The sequence below is a fragment of the Hermetia illucens genome, chromosome 4 (genome assembly GCF_905115235.1).
Source record: "Hermetia illucens chromosome 4, iHerIll2.2.curated.20191125, whole genome shotgun sequence".
NCBI lineage: Eukaryota > Metazoa > Arthropoda > Insecta > Diptera > Stratiomyidae > Hermetia > Hermetia illucens.
This window is the reverse complement of record NC_051852.1, coordinates 126,543,949-126,561,432: the sequence shown is the minus strand read 5'-3', so window position 1 is coordinate 126,561,432 and position 17,484 is coordinate 126,543,949. Positions and strand designations below refer to the sequence as shown.

The 17,484-nt window shown below is 40.1% G+C and overlaps 1 protein-coding gene across 5 annotated transcripts in view; it reads left to right on the top strand.

Annotated features, from left to right (window-relative positions):
* The window catches only part of LOC119655218 (protein hu-li tai shao), a 179,154-nt gene that overhangs the window by 49,632 nt on the left and 112,038 nt on the right, over positions 1-17,484 (top strand). The window lies entirely within an intron of this gene.

The window sequence follows — 17,484 nt, the reverse complement described above, 5'->3', positions numbered from 1 at the left end:
AAGTGGGAAACACCCTGGCTTTCTGGATGAGCAAAATGCTACAGAGTAGGCAAAAAGAAGTATCGACAGGTACAAATTCTATTGTCGTGAATATTACTCAAGGTTGTCCAGAGGGTGGGGAACTATCGCTGCTTATGTAGAGTATATAGATGAACTCCTGGACGTGCTAACAAATACTGGAATACAGGTCCAGGGTTAGGCGGACGACATCGTTTTAATCTGTAGAGGCAAATATGAGGATATCCTATGTGATAGAATTCAAATTGGATTAAGGGTTACTAGTGCCTGGTGCAGGAAGGTGGGACTGCGGATCAATCCAGCCAAAACTACCATAGTACCATTCACTAGGAGGCGTAAGCTTGATCACCTAAGAGCCATAGGGTCACATGATATGGAGATGAAATGAGAAACAGAGGTCAAATATTTGGGAACCACGCTAGACCAAAAACTACTTTGGAAGCCACATGTTGGAATGTCACGAGGGCTCTAATGACTTGCACGTCCATAGCAGCAAAAAAATGGAGTTGCACTCCGAAGATACTACTTTGGATACACACTGCATTAGTAAGGCCAATGATTATCTATGGGGCGCTAATCTGGGCGAAAAGAACTGAACTCAGCACACAAGCCAGGGGGTTACACAAACTCCAAAGACTGGCTTGTGTGTGTATCAGTAGGGCAATGAAGACATGTCCAACGGCATCCCTGGAGGTCCTTCTAGGATTAATCCCTCTCCATCTGCACATACAGATGCAGGCAAGGAGGGCAATATGCAGGATGGCCTGGGTACCAGTGAAGGGGAGAACTGCCTAAACCGAAGGAAGATTGATATTCTTTCTAGGCGGTATTCTCAATTACTGGTATAAAGGGATAACATGACAACGAAATTTCATTTTGATAAGAAATTTGAAACACGTTGGAGTAAAAAGGCAAACTGGGAGAGCGCGGCTGTGACATATGGTTTAAATCAGCAACTGATTACTTGGCACACTGACTGAACCCTCATAGCAGAGGGAGCGGGTGCCGGTGTCTTGATCCAGGGAAAGTTCACTTGGGGCCAATGGGCAGGTACACTAGTATATTCCTGGCGGAAATATACGCCATAGATAGATGTGCCTTCTTTAATCTTCAAAGGAACTACAGGGCGCAGAACATTGCTATTCTCACCGACAGCCAAGCAGCGATCAAGGCACTTAGGTCCAACCAGGTGAAATTTAAACTGGTATGGGAATGCCTTGGGAGACTGAATACACTTGGCTCGTCCAACAAGATCTGGATACTCTGGGTTCCAGGCCATGCTGGGTTGGAAGCCAACGAGGCAGCGGATGAATTAGCCAAGAAGGGAGCAGGGACGCCTTCACACGGGCCAGAATCCTTCTGTGGAATCGGAAACGGTATGACATTAAAAAATGAAGAGGCACGGTTGAAGGAACTATACAGTGGAAGTAGGGAATATACTAAAGTTCGTGACGGTTATTGGCTTGCTTGAGATACTATGATTAATAGATGCACTATAACCAGCAAAAGGGGCACAATAATTCTTTAAGGACGCAGTGCGACTTTCCCTTAACAGAATAATAATAAGGGCCATTCTATAAAATGACACCTACCTTTAGTAAAAGGTTAGACGAATAGGTTGCTTTAAAGCTGGACGCGGATACTCCTAAACATGAGTATCAGCTTCTTAAAAACTCCTAGTGGGAAATGAAGGAAATATCTAGTGGTGATCAGTGTCTAGCCGTACTGGGGGAATATTTTCAGTTCAGCCCGTCTATTTTTACATGGCATTCTGCCCATTTTTTCAATTTATAGCATTTTGAGAGAAACGACGGAGAAATCTTGGCGTCGAATTAGGTGTCCCACCTTAAGTCTTCAAAGAATTTCATTAAATTCTAAAACTACGCCTTATGGGCTTTATTTGGCAAAGTGATTTAGCAGATGGCCAATGCGCGAATTTCAATTCTCTAATCCATACAAATCTGTAATGAAATTTTTGAGATTTTCTCACGAAAGTAAATTTCTGCAACTCATAGTTTTCCCGTAAAATGAAATTTCCTCCTCAACTGAAAATTCCTTCTGAGTTTCTTTGCTCGTGTGTAATGCAAAACTAAAATTAAATCACGAACAAATTTATAAACAAACACCAGTGCCGGTGTCGATGCCAGCATACGCCATAATTTAAAGCTGGAAATGATAAAAGTTTGCGTGCCAGATCTGTTCGTAATAAACATTGGTGAGCCGGGTCGGGCTTGGCCCTGGTAACAAGTGAATAGAAAAAGTTTAAAGATAGGAAGCTCCAATTTGTGAGTTAAGCAAATAAATGCGGCAAATGGAAATGGTTGTGGTGGTTGGGAGCGGTAGTCATGCTTCAGTCCATATGGAAGTTCAGTGATCCAGAAGCTGTGTGTAGTGAGCGTGCATTTTTGGGTTAATTACTCGGTATTCCAAATACTCTCGTCATTCGGATTAAGATACAGTTACCAACGGATGGTGACATATTTCAACTAAAGATGATGTAAATGGTTCAATTTGAAAGAAAGATTCTAAATAATGTGCACAGATAATCTGGTAAACAGTTACCAGCTTTTATTTTCTTTGAGGTCGAATAAGTTAGTCAAAAGCGTAACCACTTCGCTTTTACGGTAGATAGTGCCCACTAAAATCGAAACATTCTAGGCAACTACTTAGTTTAGTCCCATGTAAATGGTATTCCTTTCCAATTTGGTGGTTTTATTATCTGATTCAAAGTCTGTGTGTAAGTACAGATACAAATTTCGGTCACCGCGGTTATAGGTTCCTGGAGAAAAGATTTCCCCGGAATATCTAAGGCCTCGAAATAGGTTTCAAGTAAAAATTTCTGGAAGTTACTTTATGCAGGTCATTCAGTATCTCTCCTTTTCTCTCTCTCATAAAACTATGGGATAATTGTTAGTTGTAATGCAACCTATGTAGTTGGGGAAATTCTGCATATCAGCCCGTTACTCAAAACTCCAAATAGGAAATTCTGAATGCCAAGTCTGTGTTCCTAGAATTCTATTTTTTAATGTAGAAAGCGAGTACTCTCGACATTATTATCGGGAAGTGCGATTTGATAAACAGGTGAAAAAATTTTAAACTTACTGTCAATGTCAACGTTATCAGCCTGATTTACATTGCTGATATATAATGCTAATCAGTCGAAATCCTATTGACTTTTTATTGCCTAGCAATGGACGACCAATGAGGCGATTCAAGTTCACTATTAATTTCATGGCCATCAGGCTTATCATTATTATTCAACGCTTGCCTGAAAGAGGGCACTTTCCCTGCTCGTTGGAAGGTGGCGAGACTTGCACTGATCCACAAAGGGAAAGGTGACCCGGAGTTGTCGTCTTTATACCGCCCACTATGTACGCTTGACACTGCTGGAAAAGTGCTCGAAAAGCTCATCAGAAGTAGATTCGCTGAAGCGATACACGCTGCCGGAGATTTATCTCGCCGGCAATTTGGTTTTAGAGCAGGGAGATCTACAGTTGATGTTGTAATTTCATAAGATAGAAAGACATTCTAGGCATACTAGACAATACTTTCCACGTGCCGAACTATCTCTTACGGATATTGAGGGACTATCTGAGGAACCGCTCCCTGTTCTATGAAACACTAGAGGGTCAGAGGAGGATGGAGGTCACGTCGGGGGTAGCGCAGGGATCTATCCTAGGGCCGGACTTCTGGAACGCTACCTATGGTAGTCTGTTTAAACTTGACATGCCAGAACAGTCGCGCTTGGTCGATTATGCGGATGATATCGCATAATCGGTGCTTGTTGCTGGACGCACTGTAGAACAGGCGCATAGCAGACTCGGCATATAGATGCGGCGGGTAAACGGATGGATGATTACTCATGGTATCAACCTTACACTAGAAAAAAATCGAAGTAGTCATCCTAAATCCTAAATCCAAAAACGAAAATTCCGACCCTGCGTCCTATATCGTTCGGCGAGTCGATAATTGAGCCAAAATCAGTGGCAAAGTACCTCGGGCTGACTTTTGACTCAAAGATGAATTTATTGAGCAAATCAAAGCAGCAGCGAATAAGGTTGCAGCTGGAGTTTCGGCGTTAAGTATGCTAATGACAAATATTGGGGGTCCTACGTCTAGCAGGCGACATCTCCTCATGAGTTCAACTCAGTCTGTCCTGTTCTACACCGTAGAGGTATGGGCTGACGCTCTTGGCAAGGAGGTATATCGTGAGGGTCTCGCGCAAGTACAGAGACGGGGAGCTTTGCGGGTGGCGTCTGCGTACCGCACTGTTTCTGAACCGGCCGTGGTGATGATCCTCGTTGCCCTTCTTGCTAAGGAGCTAAGGGAGCTTGTTGCTCGTGAAGAACGGCAACGCACTCTAGACAAGTGGCAGCTCTCTTGGCAAAATGGAACTATAGACAGATGGACTGCGCGGTTCATCGGCAACTTAGGTGCGTGGCTGAATGGGAAACATGGTGAGACTATTTCTTTACCCAGTTTTTAAGTGGGTATGGAGGTTTTCAGTCTTACCTACACAAGATTAGAAAGATGCGATCTCCGGATTGTGTGTTTTGCAGTGGAGGTGTGGACGACGCCCATTACACTTTTTTATGTAAAACAAAACCTTATTAAAGTCGGTTTACTGTCTGTCTGTTCGGCACACGTATTTTTCTCGGAGACGGTTATAGCGATTGACACCAAATTTGCTGCAAAGGTGGGAACTGTGAACGCTCACGCATACAGTGAGTTGCGTAATTCTACATCGTATTTGGGGGGGGGGTTCCCATATATCCAAAAGGGGGTCTAAATGTTTTTCCATCAAATATCACGTGGGGTATCAAATGAAAGGTCTTGATTAGTACTTTCTGAAGCCGGTCTTAGTTTTGAAATTTGTTAGAAAGGGGGGGGGGGGGGAGTGCGGGAGTCGAAAGTGATCATTTCTATAGCGGACCCATCTTAGAAATTACCCAACCGAATAATCTGAAAAAAACATCAGGAGGCTCTCTCTCCAGACAACATTGTCGAAGAGATGCTGAGGAGTGCTGACAGAGGGAGCCGTGTTGCCCATTACGTTCGGGTCCTTCTCATTGCTAAGAAGATGAAGCTCGATCGGCTGATGAGCCGGATGGCAGGGGCTTTCTTGAACTGACAGTACTTAAGTGGGTGTATAGCAAAAATCGGCCGTCTAGACAAGAATACCCCCTTCAGCTCGACCAAATCGAGGGATATCAACACGCATGGTTACGGTGGCCAATTGATGAACGCTCGCCGCGAGATGACCCAGTCACCGAAATTTTCCTTTAGTTGTTCGTGAGTTGGGTCATTTGAGGAATATGGGGCGCATAAAGCTATAGCTCGGGTATATCGTTGTTGTCGAGCCTTGGCTCCCAGGAAGTTACTAAACATTACTCTGTACTGAGGCGCATGTCGTTTCCTCCATGTTGCAGTTATCAATCTTTGTAGATGTATCTGTTCTTACTTACATAGCTGCTGAACTAAAAATGGGATTCAACCGAGAAGATGATTTTTTGGCCAAAATCCGAATGTTCAGCAAACATTTCTAGTGCGCAACCAGCGGACTCACGACATCGTCCATGGTCGTTCAAACTTTAATTCTTACATCCTAAGGATGTAGACCCCAATTCTACCGCAAAATAACGTGAAAACTTAAAGGCAATTTTCATAACTCAAAAACATATTTTCCCAAATATTGAGTGTTTTCTGCTGGTCTGTATATTTTAAGAAGAGAACTGACATTACAGGATAAGAATGAGCCAAACAGCCAACCAAATAAAACTAAGCGAACTTGAAAGCAAGTCCTTTTTCTGAATGATCGCTAAGTTAAAGCTGCAGAAGTCCACAAATATGTATTTCATGATCGTTATGTTGTCAATTTGAGTGTTTTATTAGAATTCATATGGTGTTTGAAACACCCCCCTTGAGGTACAATGACGAGGTTAAAGGCCTTTAAGCTGTATTGGGGAGCTGATGAGAAACGAGATTTTCGTTTTTATGTCGAACAGATCAGCAGAAGTAGAATATCAATTATTCATTCTGTCCAGAGGCAGCGCTTGCATTGTAATTTTCAGGGGATATATTCAAATTTTTTTAATATAATCGAATTTTTATCTTTTTTCATCGTTGTAGCTTTTTAATTGAAAGTATTTGGTATACCTGACGAACTCAATGTGCCAAAAATTCTAACAGTGTGAATTTTCTCTTCTGGCAGTTGTGTAAGGGGCGCCAATGCTTCGGGGTTTTGCTCATAGCTCACTAGGTTTCTAAAATTTAAAGTCACTGCTTTTGATTTCAGGTTTTTCCTTCCGTATTCTGGTAGTCAACGATTTGATTTTCTCCTATAGTTCTGAATCGAACTAGCGTGATTGTTTTCTTTTGTATTTTTTTGCCTTAATTTTCAATCTTCCTTGGCCATAGCACATTAAAAGGAAAGGATCTCAGGCTCGGCCGAAGTAACGTTGACTGATGAGGATATTCTCACATCATGAATTCGGATATTGCACGGGAAGAAATTCCAATATTGATGTTTTTAGAGTTTCCTTGGTAGAAATCATTATTTAAGATGGGCCTGAACATTGAGGTCGATGAGAAATAACCCCGAAGCTACAATGGCTTGGTATAATAGAAGAAGCTACGATGGTTTGGTAGAATAAAAGAGCTTCATCGCTCAGTTCTTAGTTGGTTTTTGCCCTTCAGGCTAGAAGGTTGGTGTATAATTTTTTTTTCTTGATTAAAGAGAAGTTTTTTTCAGTGATGCCGAACGGAGACGTAGTTACTTTTACCAAGTTTCGTGGAGAAGTGAGACCACATCAAGATTTTCTTCAAATTACTTTTGTTTTCGTCATCGCATGGAGTTTAGGATGTGGTTTTCCTCTAGATTGACCTCGGCTGTAATTTTCTGGCTATTTAAAGCCAACTGTGAACCCCTTGAAAAGTTGTTGATCTCATTGGAATTTACTTCCCCTTGTTGAGAGATCAAGCCTTTCTCTTTGGATGGTGATGGATCTCGTAGCCACAGCTCCATGGCATATCCTCTTATTTGTTTATTTTTTCAGTGTCTTAAGAATGAGCAATAGAGTGCACTTGTTGAAGTGATTATAAAATTCCGTTCGGGGAATGGCGGAGAGGCTCGCTAAGAAGCTCGATATTTCTGTTCTTCATGGATTCTGGGAAAAAATTTTAATTCAACAAATTAATATCTTCTATTGAAAATGTTAAAAATTAATCATCCCAGCAACAAAAATCGAAGGACGCTAATTTAAGAGTGCTGGATTATATTAAAATCGGATCATGCTGACTTTCGAGATAATGGGTAATTAGTTTGCACTTTTACAGGGAATACCAAATTAAATTGAATAAAATAATCAAAGGAGGGCGTCAAGTCGGCACTGTACGACCAGGGACATACATATCTTTTGTAAACCTGATCGCAGGTTATTTTATACCTGTTTGTTTCGAAGTTGGCAAAATTATTAATGACGGCGGTATAAAAACAGAATTTTTTTTTTTTGCATATTTACGGTATCGTAATCGCGAAATGGAGATGATGGTGGCGGATGAATTCCATAGTTTTTACGTGCGTCAATAAATGTGCGTACGAGGGTGTCTGAAAAGTTTTCGACCTCAACGTGAAGGTGGCAGGACTCGTCAGTAAAAGCTAGGAAAGGTGGTTGCACATCTGTTAACAGATACTCATCAAAGTTTCAGCCAGCACAGTTGTTGTTTGACAATTGTTTGAGTGACTCGATGTGAGTGGGTTTGTGAAAATGGAAAAAAATCGAGAATCAAACTGTTATTAAATATTTGTTTTTGATGAGCAATACACGCCTCCGTAAATTAAAAATTATTTAGACGCTGTGTGTATTTACAACTGTGAAATTTTGGGCAGCTGAATTCAAACGTGGCCGAATAAGCTTGGGAGACGATGAACGTTCGGGACGTCCAACAACTGCAACCACGATAACATCGCTAAAGTTCACCAAATGGTGCAAAACGACCGTCGGATTAGAGTGAGAGAGATAGCGGAGGCTATGGATATGTCAAAAGAACGTGTTTGTCACATATTGCATGAAGATTTATTGCGAAAGCTGGCCGCGCGCTGGGTGCCGCGTATGCTCACGTTAGACCACAAACGTGTTCGAATGAACATTTCCAACCTCTGTTCGCGAAGTTTAAGCGCAATAAATCAGAGTTTTGGCGAAGATTAATCACTGTACATGAAACTTGGATACACCACTCTACGTCGAAAAAATATTGTCAAAAGAGTGGACTGCGAACGTGGAATCGGCTCCAAAAAAAACAAAAACTGTTTTTTTGGCTGGGAAAGTGACGGCGCATTTTTTTTGGTATAGTCATGGAGTTATCTTAATCGATTATCTTTGAACAGGAAAATCCATTACAGGAGCATACTACGTATCATTACTCAACAAGCTAAAGGCAGAAATTGCGAAAAAACGACCAAATTCGAAGAAAAAAATCACCCTCCTTATTTACTAAAATCTAGCCCCAACCGACGTCTTTCTGTTCCCTAATCTAAAACTTGCGTTCGAAGGACAACGATTTTCTTCTTCGAAAACAATTATTTTGCAGAGAAAGACGCCAGAGATGGCAGCATCGCTGGGAGAAGCATGGGAATTTAAAGAAAAAAATTTCTTGTATCATTGTTAGGTTGAAAACTTTTCAGACCACTCTCGTAAATCGTGTAGTTATCCAGAGAGTGATCGTCGATCAGACAAATCAATTCGATAGAAAAGTGCACGTATGAGGAAAATAGTATTTTACCTCATAATTAAGTTCTTTACCAAGCAAGGAGAAACCTTTGAAACCACTTTGGAAAAGGTGTCATCGCAAGAGTCAAGGGACTACTCTTGCATATGGAAACAATATGGTTTCGTAATGGAACAGAAAATGTTAGAAAAGTTGAAAACTTAATATTAAAAGGTGTTCATTCGAGGAAGAAGGGACTTCCCAAGATGGTTGGAGTATCAATCAAGGTATGTGCAAGGTTGGTACTAAAAATGCCTACACGGCATCAGTAACAGCGATGACTTGCGTGTTTTTAAACCTGGAGATGAAACTAGGATTCATTGTTATGAAACTGAGTCGCAAAGAAGTTGAAGGTTGTTTTTGCAATTCATAAGATATTATATTGCCAGAATGAAAAAGATGTTTAATTTTAAATTTTATTGTTTTATAATTTCTTAGAATGATCCCTCCGCTAGACAGTTATTACAAAATAATTTATTTTTCTGTATTTTGTAACGCAGCGATTTTGTTTTGTTAAAAAAAATTAAATTAAGAAAATAGCTTTTTTTGACCGTCCAAGGGAGTTCCTTCTTAAGGTGGTCCTGGGTAGCTCATTCGCTATAAGCATCAATATTTGGTATCATGTAGTTGCCAGAAAAAAGGAGAAAGGAAGGAAAAGTGTCCGAAAAAACCAAAAACTTGTAATTGATTGAGGTTTAACGTCTATTTTTGGATAAAATGAGTTTTACTTTACGCTACAATGCCGAATTTAGTTCCTTGCGGTCTCAATAAATGACTTTGTTGTAAAAAATATGAAAGTGATTTCGAAAGTTCCGAGTATCTATTGTTGTAGATTGTTTCGCAGTAAGTTATTCATGTCCGTCCTAATTAATACCGCTGTAATTTATTGAATTGAGTTTCAACCTAAACAAATTTTGCAACTAAATTTTCAAACCTCAAATGAAAGTGGGATGTAGCAGCAAAAATGTTGCGAATATCCGACGAGTTCATTAATATATGGGGCGTTTCAAAGTACGAAGTCGCCATTCGGTTCAAATTCTATGAACCAGCTTTAGACATGGAGCGCTAAATTTTGAGAGAAAAAGATACGAGTGATGAACGAAAATGTAACATTCTAGGCGTATACAAATTTCATGTAGCTTTGTGTGTACGACAACATTCCGAATTCATCTCAATGGGGCGAAAGCAGAAGCAAAGCTTGGGCTAGGGCATTCTCGCACAATTGGTGGTAATTACCGGTGAGTTGTGAGCATCGTAAACAAGTCTGTAGTTATTTGAATTGCGAAACCTGAGTTTGGAGTGGTGCAAAAAATGAATGACTTCAAAAGTTTAACAGAAGAATATGAAGAAGGAAAATCAAAGAGCTAAGTAGAGCGGATTCGTTATAGTAATGTTCGTTTGATTAAAAGATCAGGTCTCCATTGCTTCGTTGCGAAAAGCTAAGAGATTTTTTGCAAGGATTTCTCGAGATCACAGGTATTTTCTTATAAAAGGAATACATTCCAGTCATTTCGTTGATTATCGCCCTTTGATCGAAATACATGAATATTCTGAAAGAGATTTAAAAATTACGAGGTACATATTTTGGTTCAAGCAAGATTCCTTATTAAACGAATCCACATAAAAGCTTGAAGATTGATTGGTTATAAGAACATGAAGATAATCTAGTAAGGCTATGTGACTCTAGTAAATTCTTATGAAAAAAAGATCAAAACTATTATGTATTCCAGGAATGCGCTTATAATTCATTCTCCCCTTGGTAGGTGGCAATGCAATTTGGTAGACTATGGACTCTGTTCTCTGTTGATACTGATTGAATGCTTCAGAAATCAGGTTTTTTTTTAGAACTTCCTACCCTTATGGAGGAGCTTTTCAATTTGTTTCAGATTAATTCTGTTATTTCGGTAATAAGATGCTTCGCAATTTCTGAAACAAGGAAGACTTGATCCCTAGATTGTGATTTGATGGGAGCATCTCAAGTCAAGGGGTCGTCTAGTGTGCCAGATAAAAAAATCGATTTTTTTTGTTTTCCCATAAATCAAATTTAAAAGGTATATAAGAGATGTAGGCAAAAAGATTATTCAATATTCGAAGTCGTTGAAAAGTTGCGGTCGTAAGCCGGATCAAATGTTCGGGTCGCTCGCTATATGTAATATGTATATATCATGAAGCTGCCTTTATATGGTGACCAGGGCTCAAAATACTCTCCATATAGATATCTGCACAAATTAAGTTAATGATAGTATATTACCCTATTTTTGGGGAAATTGAGTAAAAACCATCCTTGAGTTATATAATAATCTGAAGCATCTTATCCCCAAGTTTGATTAAAATCATACTATTAGTAACAAAGTTACAGTAGCTCAAAGTTGACTTTATCGTGTAAAATTACTGCAACTAAATATCAATATCACACTAAAGTGAGTAGTGTGACATGCTAAATGCATATACAGTTGCGGCCAATGAAATGTGGATAAGCTATAAAAGTTCAATGAAAGGGTCTTACGGAAACACAGGTACTTTATTTTATAGGTAGTAAATTTTTTAGCGTAAATAGTTGCGACTTTGAGGGTTTTAGATCAGTAATATGTTTGTGGTGTGACGTGACAGACAACAGCTAAAAAAACGAAAAGGATGTCGAATGTGAAGAAAATTAATGAAGTTACAAAAGGGAAGATTTTGGTGTTGCGAGCCGAATCTTTAAGCGTGCGGGAAATTTCGGTTATGGTAGGCTACAGTAAGTCTACAGTAGCAACTTTTTTAAAAAAATTTGCTGAGACTGGGTCTACTGAGCGAAAAGTAGGATCAGGAGCCAACAGAAAGACTTCTGCAAGTGAAAATCAACTCTTGGAGAGGATTAGTCTTAAATACCGCTTCAAGACGGCTGAGGACGTTAGAAGGCATTTTGTTGGACTTGGAGGAACACCAGTTTCTACAAGGAATGTACGACGAAGGCTCCAACTTGCTGGGATATGTGCTCACCGGCCCGCTAAGAAACCGCGCTTGATCGCTCAAATGAAACGGAAACGCCTTGAGTGGGCTAAGGAGCACAAAAGCTGGACTGTTCCCTTCATCAGTGCAAACAAGTTCTTGTTTGCACTGATGAAGGGAACAAGTGGTTCCCGAAATATCGGTATTTGCAAGAATAAATACCCACACCAACGAAAAAGAAACAACAAGTTTTATTATTTCAATTTACAGTCTTATTTAAATTCAAATGCTCCCAAACAGCTTTTGTGTAATCGTTAGCTCCTCCGCGTCGGATTCTACTGTTTTCATAATTTTATCGATATTCTCAATAATTCAAATCAAAATTATCGGATCGGAGTCAACGAAACCGAAAGTGCCCGTAACTTTCTGTTACCGGATCACAACCATGAAATTTTCAATAATCTATGAAACCCATAAGTTTTTGTGTAAAACAAAATCTTTTCAAAATCGGCTTACTATCGGTCTGTATGTAACACGCATTTTTCACGAAAACGGTTACAGCGATTGAAACCAAATCTGGTGGGAAGGCGGGAACTGTAAACGCTGACGTATACAGTGAGTTGCGTTATTCTACATCGAATTTAAGGGGGGTCCTCCTACATGCGAAAGTTTTTTTTTCATCAAATATTGTCATGTGGGGTATCAAATGAAAGGTCTTGATTATTACTTACGAAGCCGGTCTTAGTTTGTCGTTTGTTGGAGAGGTAGGGCGAGGGAGGGAGTCGAAAATGATCATTTATTTCAAGGACTCATTCCCAGAAACTAGTCAACCAAAAAATATGATAAAACAAAACATAAAGCTGCCATTATATGGCTGTAGGCTCGGAAATATCCAAATTGCAGCAATATAGGCTGTAACATAGAGCATGATCCTACCAAGTTTTGTGGAAATTGCACTACCACTAACAAAGTGATAATAAGTCAAAGTTGTCGCTTCTGTGCAAATTCAAGACTTCAAATGTCACTATCATGCGGGAGTAGATATTCTCACATAATATATGCATATATTACGTGCTAGATACCGATGGGATAAAAATAAATGTTTTTACAGCGTCCAGCTTCCGGTTTCCCAAATTGTTGATTGCATTTGAGAAATTTTTTATTATTGGTTCATTTTAGTATGCCATACATACGCCAAACTGTTAGACTCAGGTTTGGTTACTATGATAATTCATTTAAGGAATATTGAAACGTTATTTGTACGTTTAAGAAGCAATTTGATAACATCAAGGTAAAATTAAATGATTTAGAGGCGAATTTAACGTATGTTATTAGCTAAAATTGCATCCAAACAATGCACTGATTGCCGTAAAACCCTATTTGGGGTGAAGCGGATCAATCATATCTCGGCGCTACTACTGTGAGTTCTTGACAATGCATTTCAAATCCCTCCTCCACGTTTGTGTGCCAATTCTAGGGCCATCCACTCGTTGATCATCGTGAGTTTCATTGCATGATGAGACTCGCAGTGGAATTTTCGCCCTTTCTCAATGTATACGTTTTTTAATAATCAGTATATTTATGGGGTCTGAGTTGGTACGCTTAAATGCGCTGTAGCATGTAGTGCTGTTCAACTACGTGAGTTGGGATGCTAGACAGCGCAGCCCTGCGGCTACAGTAACATTCTGGCACACACAACATTGGCAAATCTGGACATTTCCCACGGACTACGTCACACGCATTCCGAAGTTCACCAGAAACTTCACCCCCTGGCAAAATGTGCGAGACTATGACACCGTATTTTTCACCGACATATCAAAGATGGTCTGTGGACCCGATGCGAGAATTCTCTCGGATACACATAGTGTATCTGAGTCGCACGGTCTACCAGGATTCGCTAATGCATTCCAAGCGGAAGTACTGGCGAATGTTAATTCGTACAAAAAAGGCCCAATTTTGTGCTTCTTTTTTAGATGACACAGTTCAAATTTATTTTTTAAAACCAATAACACCTGAAGGTATGGCATTCGAAGAATATTGTGTAAAATATTCATAAAGAAATATTAAACGAGTAGGGAACCGTGACACGTTTTGATTACATCCAAAATGAGGATATTCACAATCGATATGGGGTTGCACCAATCGTGGAGGAACTTCGAGGAAGGCGTCTTCGATGGTATGCTCACGTAATTCGCGTTAAGGAGAATTCATTTACCAAGATAGCTCTGAACATCGAAGTAAATGGTAAGCGAGCAAAAGGCCGGCCGAAACAACAGTGGCTTGATACGCTGGATGGGTATTTAAAAGTCGATCGAAGAGCCGACCCCGCTTGTGAACGGGACAAAGGCAGAAGAAAAAGAATAAACTGAGGCAGTGTTACTGAAGATCGAATAGGAAAAAACTTAACAGTAAGAAAGAAAAGAGCCTGTGAATGTCCTACGTTCTACAAAAGGGACATACATAAAAGGTTCATTTTCTTTTTTTCACGGCCGCATGCTAGGAACTAAAGTTCTAATGAACATTTTTGCGGCGCCAATAAATAAGAAAATTATTCCTATCGACTTGAAGGCGTTCCTAGGGTTTGGTCGGTTATGAATTGTATCTGATGTGCCTCCTGGAGATTTCTTTAGGAAAACATTTTTCATGCGATAATTTTGAGTTGGAAGCAATGGGAATTGCTGTACATTTCACGGCTTTCTAAACAATATTGTCCTTTGGCACCAGTTTGACATGACTGCATTAACCATCTCTATTTATGTCTGTTTATATATATTTACCTCTTCCACTTACGGTTTGTTTAATGCGTTTCTGACAACTAACAACGTTCATGGAATGGGTACATAAATCAACATAAAAATAAATTATCCAATTCCAGTTCTGCTCATATATGCATATGGAGTGGAAACTCATATGGCCAGCAACATCTCGCCTGTCGATTAGCATTTGAATAAACTGCAACGGTCATTTGTGAGGTTGACACCTGCTAGCAAACTCGGATTGCAAGTAGACATGCATCTAATGGGTTTTTAATAACGCTAAAATATTGCGACATATGTACATGAAGACATACTTAAAAGTGTATTACGTATGCGTAGAACACGTTGTACAGGTATTTACTCTTGTATCTTTTATTCTTCATTGCAAAAGGAAGTCCCACATCGGACGATGTATACGCATGTCCATGCAATGTTGCAATTAGAGGGTTGACAACATCTTTATGCAAAAGCCTCAATACCGCGGTGAGCCTACCTATCGCATAATTGCAATTTCGTCTGCATGTTGTACATGTTATTGCTATATTTCCGCTATGTTTGACATGTCGAATCTGAGCTCTCTTTAATATCAACTGACAAATAATTGTGTAGACGAAGGTGTCAGACCCTTGGAAGTTATTATCTCACCCTTTGTACATATGTATATTTGTTTTGTGTTAATATTGCTGGGATATGTTTGCAGTGCTAACAACGAAAAGCCTATTAAATCGCAGGGGAAATAAACAGGTAAATGGATGATGGGTTCATTGTGACAGGTGCCACTTGTGTTATTGGAAAAGAAGGGTAACCTGCAGAATGCCTCGTGAGCAATTGTTCTACAGTTCAATGCCCTTGATCTTGAGTTGCCAGTGGCAGTGAGTTATTGGCATTTGAATGCAATGTTTCTGTTTTACATAAAGGGAGGAGTTCGCCTGTTCGCCTGACGACTGTGTAGGAAAAAGTTCTGCAATATGGGTGGTTTCCTCACTGTTACGTTTCTGATGGGTAAGAAAATCAAGCCTGTATACATATGTTACAAAAAAGTAACATCAAAATTTGAATTCAATTTTTATTATATTTTCTCCATAATCAAATTAATTGATGACTTCTTGATTCCCCGAAGTTCCATTGGTATGTAAATTTGTGTCCAAAACAGAGTCTAATCACCTGATAAACACCCATCGTAAAACAAGCTTATTCTCAGAAGTCCACATGCGTTTGAAACCATGAAATTTGATTGAATATTTTTTGTCCCCCATTGTCGGAAGAGTGCTTCCATTCCGGAGTTACATGCTTTTAACGCACCTTATCAGGTCGTTATTTGTCGAGTATATTAAAGGCTTGGCGCTGTGTTTGCTTAGTGATTAGACACAATATGTGTGTGGTTTGATATCGGGTTTCTGGTAGATGATTCAATATGTGCATTGATAAAACACCATTACCACCTCATATTGTCATGATTATTGATATGGAGAAGTCAGTTAAGTTGATATAACATTTTTTATCAATTGACGAATGCGAGTTTTTGTGTAGAAATGCAATGAAGTATGTCATGTGAGGAGAAAAATTTGTCGTATGACATGTTTTTTGTGTACACATTTGGATCTTTTGAGTTATAAATGTTGTTTAGAATACTAGAATTTTAAATGGCTATATATTTCCAGTTGGAGTAGTTTAGTTAGTTTAGTTTACTAGGGGGAGCCGCATTTCCGCGCACTCAGGCCATTGTTAGGCCCATTGTACTACCCTTTCAATGGTTTCCCGCCTACGGCGTTCGAGGGCTTTAGCGAATCTGAGAACATTCTCCTGAGGCAGAGAGTGTGCAGATTCTTTATTGAAGAAACCCTTAGCAAGGTCTCTTCGTCTCAGGTCTTAGGAGGCCGGGCAGCTGCATAAAAAGTGCGGGGCCGTCTCCTCTTCCTTACATTGGTTGCACATAGCCGAAACCACCACCCCAATCTTTTCCATATAGTAGTTTAAGGAGCAGTGTCCCGTTAAAAGCCCTCTAGGGTTTTTATGTCCCACTTCTTAAGGGATAACAAAAATGCCGCTCTGGCAACCCCAGGTTCTTTTACAAGGATTTTCGACTGCCGGCAAGAGTTCAAATTTCTTCACTCGGCTGTGTGAATCCTTGCAATTTAACTGTTCAGAGTAGACTTAATAGTGGATGACCGGATTCCAAAAGCAGATTCTGGCCCCACTATTGTGGATCCAGACCCTCGTGTGCGCATATATCTCCGCCTGGAATATGGTTGTCATTTTTCCAACGGGTTGGGTTTCATAATCCGATTCCCCGAGAACATCCCTGCGTCCGATTCGCCCGCCATGACTGTCCCGTCGGTGAAGATTATTAAGTCTGTAATCTGAAAAGAACATGGCCATTTATCAACCATTCTTCTCTTTTGGTTATGACAGTGGTTGTCTTTTCACAGACGAATCTTGAAACCATATGATCGGCCGGAATTTGAGCTACCAGATGTTTGTCAAGGAATTTCCAGATACACCCATCATTGCATGATTGGCCGCCTTTCCTCGCTCCAATGGTATCGAGTGTATATGCGTCAATGGCTGCTTTCCGTTTCACCTCCAAGTGAATGAGGGGTAGATTTAGGATAATTTCAAGTGCCGCAGTCGGCGTGGAACTCATTGCTCCAGTAGTACTTAGGCAACCAAAGCTCTGAATCTGCGTTAGCAGTTTCCTGCTGTTAGCAAAGTTCGGTCTCGACCACCAGACGATGTATGCATACATTAAAATGGGCTTTATTATGGATACATACATCCAATGTAACCGTTTTGGTGAAAGTCTCAGGTCACATAATCTGTCCGCAAACTTGCCAGTAATTATTACATCATCCGTTGTCTGCAAATGCTTGCGCGAACACTTTTTTGTCTTTAAGGAGCCACAGCAGGATATCCATTACCAGGAGCCATAACAGAGGAGAGAGAACCCCTCCCTGTGGGCAGCCCCTAAGAAATCCTATCTCAATAGACTTCTGGCCGACCAATATGTGGATTT